This window comes from Heterodontus francisci, chromosome 25, assembly GCF_036365525.1.
Source record: "Heterodontus francisci isolate sHetFra1 chromosome 25, sHetFra1.hap1, whole genome shotgun sequence".
In the NCBI taxonomy this organism is placed as follows: domain Eukaryota; kingdom Metazoa; phylum Chordata; class Chondrichthyes; order Heterodontiformes; family Heterodontidae; genus Heterodontus; species Heterodontus francisci.
The window spans coordinates 74819324-74827574 of NC_090395.1; positions in this window are offsets into that span (position 1 = coordinate 74819324).

Here is an 8251-nt window from a genome sequence, read left to right on the forward strand (position 1 = left end):
CTGTGGACATCAGAATATTCCAGCAACATGAGGTTAGATGACAGGATATTGACAAATTAAGTAAGTGAGCAAAACTGTAGCAGACAGAATTCAATGTAGGGAAGCGTGGGTTCATGTATCTGGGCCTGAGTAAGATAAGTCTGAATATTTTGTTAATAGTGAGAGGCTAGAAACTGGGGAAACAAAGGGAGTTAGCTGTCCATGCACACAAATCAATAAAAGCTACTGGACAGGTACCAAATGTGATCGAAAAGGCTAATGGGATGTGAGCATTTATCTCAAGGGGGTTGAAATATAAAAGTGAGGAAGTGATGCTTCAGTCGTATAAAACTCTGGTTAGAGACACCACCTGGAGATCTGGACATTGCACCGAACAAAGGATATATTAGCCTTGCAGCACAGATTCACAAGAATGATACTGGGGCTAAAAGGGTTAAATTATGAGGATAGGTTGGATAAACTTGGCTTGTATTCCCTAGAGTTTAAAGGTTGAGGGGTGATCTACTCAAAATGATAAAGCAATTTGATAAGGTAGATGGAGAGAAACTATTTCCTCTGGTGGGAAATCTAGAACTAGGGAGCCTAACAAATTTAGAACTAGCCTGTTCAGGAGTAAAATCTGTAATATTACTTCTTTCTTTGGTATGTGAACGATTGTAAGACTCACAGGACTAAAGGGATTTCCTTAAAAAAGTGGGTTTCTATTATAGCTTAACTAGAACATGCTCACGACACTTTTCTTGTAATTGTCTGAGTGTAAATACCATGTCTGTGGTGTTTGCTCTGAAACCACACTGGCTCTCTGGGAGGTTTTCTTCCGCAATGGTAGGCACAAGCCTGTTCAGAAATATTCTAGCCAGGATCTTCCCAGCAATAGAAAGGAGGGTGATCCCATGGTAGTTGGAGCAGTCGGATTTTTCTCCTTTGTTTTTGTACAAGGTGATGATAACGGCAGCACAAAGATCCTGTGGAATCCTGTTCTGTTCCCAGCAGGCCGTGGAAAACTCATGGAGCTTGTGAATAGGGCAGGACCACCATGCTTCACGGCTTCGGGTGGAATTCCATTGACTCCGGGGCCTTTGTTGCTCTTCATCTGGTTGATGGCGGTCACAGTTTCCTCCAGAGCTGGGCTCTCATGAGCAAAACAAAGGCCTGCATATCACTTTCGTAGACCTCACCGAGGCATTCGACACTGTGAGCAGAGATGGACTTTATAAAATCCTTGAAAAACTTGGATGCCCACCTAGATTCCTGGCCACGGTGAAGCAGTTTCATGAAAATCAGTACGGACAAGTCAACAGCGACCTCTCGAGTCCCTTACTAATCTCCAGTGACGTAAAGCAGGGATGTGTGCTGGCCCCAATCTTATTCACCATCTTTTTCAGCATGATGCTGCAGCAGGTAACAGAAGATCTTAAGGAGGGAGTTTATGTCAGGAGGGCTACAGACACCTTTGAGACTGAGCGAAGAACCGGCATGAAAGAGAAAAGGAGGAGAAGGATAGATCCAATTGCCCCCAGCAGCAACTATATCTTCACTGGTACCCACTGTGGGAGAATCTGCTGGTCACAGATAGGCCTGAGGAGTCACTAGCGGGCCTGCAACCAAAACCTTCCTAAAACCTCTATCTGAAAAGAAATGCCAAGAACTAGAACACACATATATATATATATATATATATATATATACACACACACATCTCACTCTGTCGGGCTACATCCACAACTCCCTGGTCATGTGTGACGAGACATCACTTCCTCTGATGATCTTCGCTTACAGGTTCTTAAGGTGGTCCTCTTAAGATCGTCCCACAACAAAATCAGGAAGCATTGTTCCACACAAAGGGTAATGGAAATCTGGCACTGTCTCCCCCAGAAGGCTGTGGATGCCAGCGATCAGTTGGAGCTTTTAAGACTGAGATTGATACATTTTTGTTGGGTAAAGATCTCAAGGTATATGGAGCACAAGCAGATCAGTCATGATCTGATTGAATAATGATACAGGTTTGAGGGGTTGAATGGCCTACTCCTATTCCTATGTTACTATGAAGGACCAGTTAACCTTTATTTTTTGTGATCTTGGTTGAGAGCAGAATGTTGGCTCAGGGTAGTGGGAGAATTCCCTGTTCTTCTTTGAGAAATACCATGGAATCTTTAACATCCATTTGAATAGTGTTTCATCTGAAGAATAGTGCAGTACTCTTTCAATCCTGCATTGAGGTGACTACCCAGACTCAAGTCCTGGAGTGGGTTGCATATTGCAATGAGCAACAGCAAGGGAGATCCACTAACAATATAAAACAAATAGATCATACAAGCGTGTTTTCCTGACAATACACATAGAAAAATCTTCACATGAACTGTAGTAATCAGGACAGGGAATCCTGCCTGAGGCTTTCTTGTATTCCCCATCACGGGAAGTGCTAAAGCCAATTTTAGTGAGCCCGGGCTGAGATGAGCTAACTCAACATAGACTAGAGATTGAACCTGCTACAATTTTGGCCTATAACACTGGCAGAGCAAGTGTAGGAGCTATTCCTACATTATATTCAGATTTCCCACACCCACCCTCAGCCCCAGCAATCTCAGGCTACAAAATGCTCTCTTCCAGCTGCATATTAGGCTGGTTAACCCTGCTTAGAGCTTTGGAAATAACCTAGCAGGGATGGACATTGAAGCGGGCAGTATAAATACTTTCAAGAGAAAATTGGATGTCTTTCTAGAGAGGAGATTGAGGGATAAGGGAGAAGGTGAAGGTGAAAATGTGGGTAGGTGGGGTTAAGGGATGCGGAGAGAAGGTGGGTAGGTGAGGTTAACCTATCAAAAAGCTGCAGCCTTGTGCCTCATTTTTAGGAGATGGAAAAAACAAGGCTATAAAAAATCAAAAAGCACTGCCAATACAAAACGTGTCTACAGTGAATGTAGTTCATCAATATCCCTACGATTAAAGGTAAATGTCAGGGGAAAACCACAAACTGCAACCGGCAATAGTGGTCACGGGCAAGAACAGCCACTAACAGATTGACGATAAATTTCAGCAAGTGACGAAAGCAAAACCTTCAGAGAAATGGGTTGAATGTAATCCAATGTTTATCATTTCAGAGGAGGGCAGTAATGATTCTCTTTGATCAGTAAATGCACTTTTCTCTCCTGAAAGGAAGGAGTTTTGCACTGACCCAGTTTCAGTTAATTTCACATTCAGTAAAAGTCTCCTAGTCACACTGCGATAAACATGAAGCCTGACAGATGTTTGTTGGCTGTAAACGTATTCATTTCAGAACAAGGAAAAGATGCTGGGCTTTATGTTTTGTTTTTCACCCAAATTATATATATTTTAAATTTTGTTGTTTTCTCACTTCTTTCCTGCTCCATTTCTTAGGGTCTCTGTGTTCCACATTGCCCATTATCAGGCTGCTAAGTCACCTCCTTCCACAATGTCACTACTATCTCAGGCAACTGTTTGCAGGCATGCGCTGAAGGTTTCATTCTATGTTTCACTGGCTATCTCTCCTCCTGCCCTGAAGGTGCTAAAATTCCTACTGAAAATGGCTCTTTAGATTCCAAGTACCATCCACTACTTTCCCTTGTATGTTAATTCAGTCAACTTGAAAACAGCAACTGAATGTTGGCCTATGATGTGTAAAAACAGATCGTTACACTGAAAGTGAAGTGGGATATGGCTTTTTTGTAGCTTAAGGCAAGGCTCAATATTTCAATACTTGTATTGCAGCAAAAAGGATGTAGCAGTGGCAGATTTTTAAAAAATCTTTACTTTAAAAAAGGAAGAAAAAATCTTGTATTTTTATCGTGCCATTGACAATCACAGGACATCCCAAAGTAATAAAGTGTAGTCACTGTCGCAATGTAGGAAGATGTGGCAGCCAATTCTGCACTGCAAGCTCCTACACACTGCAATGAGATAAAATAACCAGATAATCGGTTATTGGTGGAGGAATAAATGCTTACCAGTCAATGCAGCCCAGCCTCTACCAGTCATGGATGAGCTGGACATACAGCCAACCAAATCGGAACTTAGTGATGCCATTGATTCTCTAGCCAGCGGAAAAGCCCTTGGGAAGGACAGCATTACCCCTGAAATAATCAAGAGTGCCAAGCCTGCTATACTCTCAGCACTACATGAACTGCTTTGCCTGTGCTGGGACGAGGGAGCAGTACCACAGGACATGCGCGATGCCAATATCATCACCCTCTATAAAAACAAAGGTGACCGCGGTGACTGCAACAACTACCGTGGAATCTCCCTGCTCAGCATAGTGGGGAAAGTCTTTGCTCGAGTCGCGCTGAACAGGCTCCAGAAGCTGGCCGAGCGCGTCTACCCTGAGGCACAGTGTGGCTTTCGTGCAGAGAGATTGACCATTGACATGCTGTTCTCCCTTCGTCAGATACAGGAGAAATGCCGTGAACAACAGATGCCCCTCTACATTGCTTTCATTGAACTCACCAAAGCCTTTGACCTCGTCAGCAGACGTGGTCTCTTCAGACTACTAGAAAAGATCGGATGTCCACCAAAGCTACTAAGTATCATCACCTCATTCCATGACAATATGAAAGGCACAATTCAACATGGTGGCTCCTCATCAGACCCCTTTCCTATCCTGAGTGGTGTGAAACAGGGCTGTGTTCTCGCACCCACACTGTTTGGGATTTTCTTCTCCCTGCTGCCTTCACATGCGTTCAAGTCCTCTGAAGAAGGAATTTTCCTCCACACAAGATCAGGGGGCAGGTTGTTCAACCTTGCCCGTCTAAGAGCGAAGTCCAAAGTACGGAAAGTCCTCATCAGGGAACTCCTCTTTGCTGACGATGCTGCTTTAACATCTCACACTGAAGAGTGCCTGCAGAGTCTCATCGACAGCTTTGCGGCTGCCTGCAATGAATTTGGCCTAACCATCAACCTCAAGAAAACGAACATCATGGGGCAGGACGTCAGAAATGCTCCATCCATCAATATTGGCGACCACGCTCTGGAAGTGGTTCAAGAGTTCACCTACCTAGGCTCAACTATCACCAGTAACCTATCTCTAGATGCAGAAATCAACAAGCGCATGGGTAAGGCTTCCACTGCTATGTCCAGACTGGCCAAGAGAGTGTGGGAAAATGGCGCACTGACACGGAACACAAAAGTCCGAGTGTATCAGGCCTGTGTCCTCAGTACCTTGCTCTATGGCAGCGAGGCCTGGACAACGTATGCCAGCCAAGAGCGACGTCTCAATTCATTCCATCTTCGCTGCCTCCGGAGAATACTTGGCATCAGGTGGCAGGACCGTATCTCCAACACAGAAGTCCTCGAGGCAGCCAACATCCCCAGCTTGTACACACTACTGAGTCAGCGGCGCTTGAGATGGCTTGGCCATGTGAGCCGCATGGAAGATGGCAGGATCCCCAAAGACACATTGTACAGCGAGCTCACCACTGGTATCAGACCCATCGGCCGTCCACGTCTCCGCTTTAAAGACGTCTGCAAACGCGACATGATATCCTGTGACATTGATCACAAGTCGTGAGTCAGTTGCCAGCGTTCGCCAGAGCTGGCAGGCAGCCATAAAGACAGGGCTAAATTGTGGCGAGTCGAAGAGACTTAGCAGTTGGCAGGAAAAAAGACAGAGGCGCAAGGGGAGAGCCAACTGTGCAACAGCCCCGACAAACAAATTTCTCTGCAGCACCTGTGGAACAGCCTGTCACTCTAGAATTGGCCTTTATAGCCACTCCAGGCGCTGCTTCACAAACCACTGACCACCTCCAGGCGCGTATCTATTGTCTCTCGAGATAAGGAGGCCCAAAAGAAGTACATCAGGAGAATTCAAACAGTGCCACGGATCTTTCATTCACCCAAGAGGGCAGGTTTAACTGCTCATCCAGTATCTCTTTTATAAACCTCCAGTTATAATCGTGTCTGAACGATGTCTCCTCATAATACTAGATTACATGCTCAAAACTGGAATGGGGCTTGAACCCACACTCCTGTGCCTCAGAGGTGAGTGTGTTACCATTGGACCAACACTGATAGCTTAGAGGATTGAAGGTGCAAATATATTCTCCAGGAGAGCCTGAGAGTACATTTTTGATACAGAAATTGGTGCAATCTCCAGCCTTTTGGGGTTTAATGCAATTCTGCTGAATCAAATTAAAACTAATATATCCTGGGAAGGAGGCAGAGACTCACCACCAAGTTTTTAAATTTTGTCCCACCAGGGAGGGAGGACTAATGTGAAAAGACTGCAATATAAATAGCACGATTTTGAAAAATGTAGATAAGCAGAGGGACTTTGTTGTATGCATTTTGGAAGATCCAATTCAAGAGTGAACTATACAGTAAATGGAAATGTCCTGGGGAAAATTGATGTACAGAGAGATTTGGGTGTTCAGGTCCATTGTTCCCTGAAGGTGGCAACGCAGGTCAATAGAGTGGTCAAGAAGGCATACGGCATGCTTTCCTTCATCGGACGGGGTATTGAGTACAAGGGTTGGCAGGTCATGTTACAGTTGTATAGGACTTTGGTTCGGCCACATTTGGAATACTGCGTGCAGTTCTGGTCGTCACATTACCAAAAGGATGTGGCTGCTTTGGAGAGGGTGCAGAGGAGGTTCACCAGGATGTTGCCTGGTATGGAGGGCGCTAGCTATGAAGAGAGGTTGAGTAGATTAGGATTATTTTCATTAGAAAGACGGAGGTTGAGGGGGGACCTGATTGAGGTGTACAAAATCATGAGAGTTATAGACAGGGTGGATAGCAAGAAGCTTTTTCCCCAGAGTGGTGGATTCAATTACAAGGGGACACGAGTTCAAAGTGAAAGGGGAAAAGTTTAGGGGGGATATGCGTGGAAATTTCTTGACGCAGAGGGTGGTGGGTGCCTGGAACGCGTTGCCAGTGGAGGTGGTAGACGCAGGCACGATAGCGTCTTTTAAGATGTATCTAGACAGATACATGAATGGGCAGGAAGTAAAGAGATACAGACCCTTAGAAAATAGGCGACAGGTTTAGGTAGAGGATCTGGATCGGCGTAGGCTTGGAGGGCCGAAGGGCCTGTTCCTGTGCTGTAATTTTCTTTGTTCTATACAAGTCCTAAAAGATGGCAGGGCAGGTTGATAAGGTGCTTAAAAAGCAATTGGGTTACTTGAGTTTATAAATAGAGGCATAGAATATAAAAGTAAAGAGAGTTTTATAAATCACTTGTTTGGCCTCAGCTGGAGTACCGCACACAATTCTGGGAGCTGCACTTCAGCAACGATGGAAAGGCCTTAGAAAGGTTAGAAGAGTTTACCAGGATGGTATCAGAGCTGAGGGACTTCAGCTATGAAAACAGGCTGGAAAAGTTAAGATTGCTCTCCTTGGTGACCTACTGGAGGTTTTCAAGATGCTGAGGGGTATTGATAGAGTAGACAGAGAAAAACTATTCCCTTTGGTAAGTGGATCAATAACCAGAGGTCAGAGATTCATAACATTGGCAAAGGATCTAGAGAGATGAGGAGAATTTTTTTCTTTCTCAGATTTGTCAGGATCTGGAACGCTTGACCTGAAAAGGTGGTGAAAGTTAATTTGATAAATAATTTGAAAAGGGAGTTAGACAGATACTTGATGAGGAACTTAGAGTTGCAGACAAAATGCAGGGAGGTGGGACTAAGCACGACTGCCTTTTCAAAGAGCCAGCACAGGCACGACAAGATGAACATGGAGACCTCATGATGCAAAGGGATATTGAGGGTCCACAGAGTACAGGAACCTCGAATGGGATACTGGCAGCTTAACACCAATGGACACTTGGTTTGAAGTGCTGTCTATTCACGTAAAATGAGAAGGTTTACCAAGGATGAGAGACCATTGCACTTCAGAGGCAAGACACCACGAACACAGGGTCACCTTACCCATTCAGCTGTGGCTCAGTGGGTGGCTCTCATGGGTCAGATGGTTGGGTTCCTATCCTACTCCGGAGATGAGCACAATAGCCAGACTTGACACTCCCGGAGCAGTTCTGAGAATGCTGCACTGGCAGAGGCACCATTTATCGGATGAGGCATTGAACAGAGTCCCCCAACTCCCCACTCAGATGGATGTAAAAGATGCTATAGCACAATTTGAAGAGCAGGGGAATTCCCCTGGCCAATATTTATCCCTCAATCAACACCACTAAAATAGATTAGCTGGTCATTAGCACATTGCTGTTTGTGGGAGCTTCCTGTGCAAATAAGTTGCTGCATTTCCAATGCTACCGAAGTGATTGCACTTCAAAAAGTAC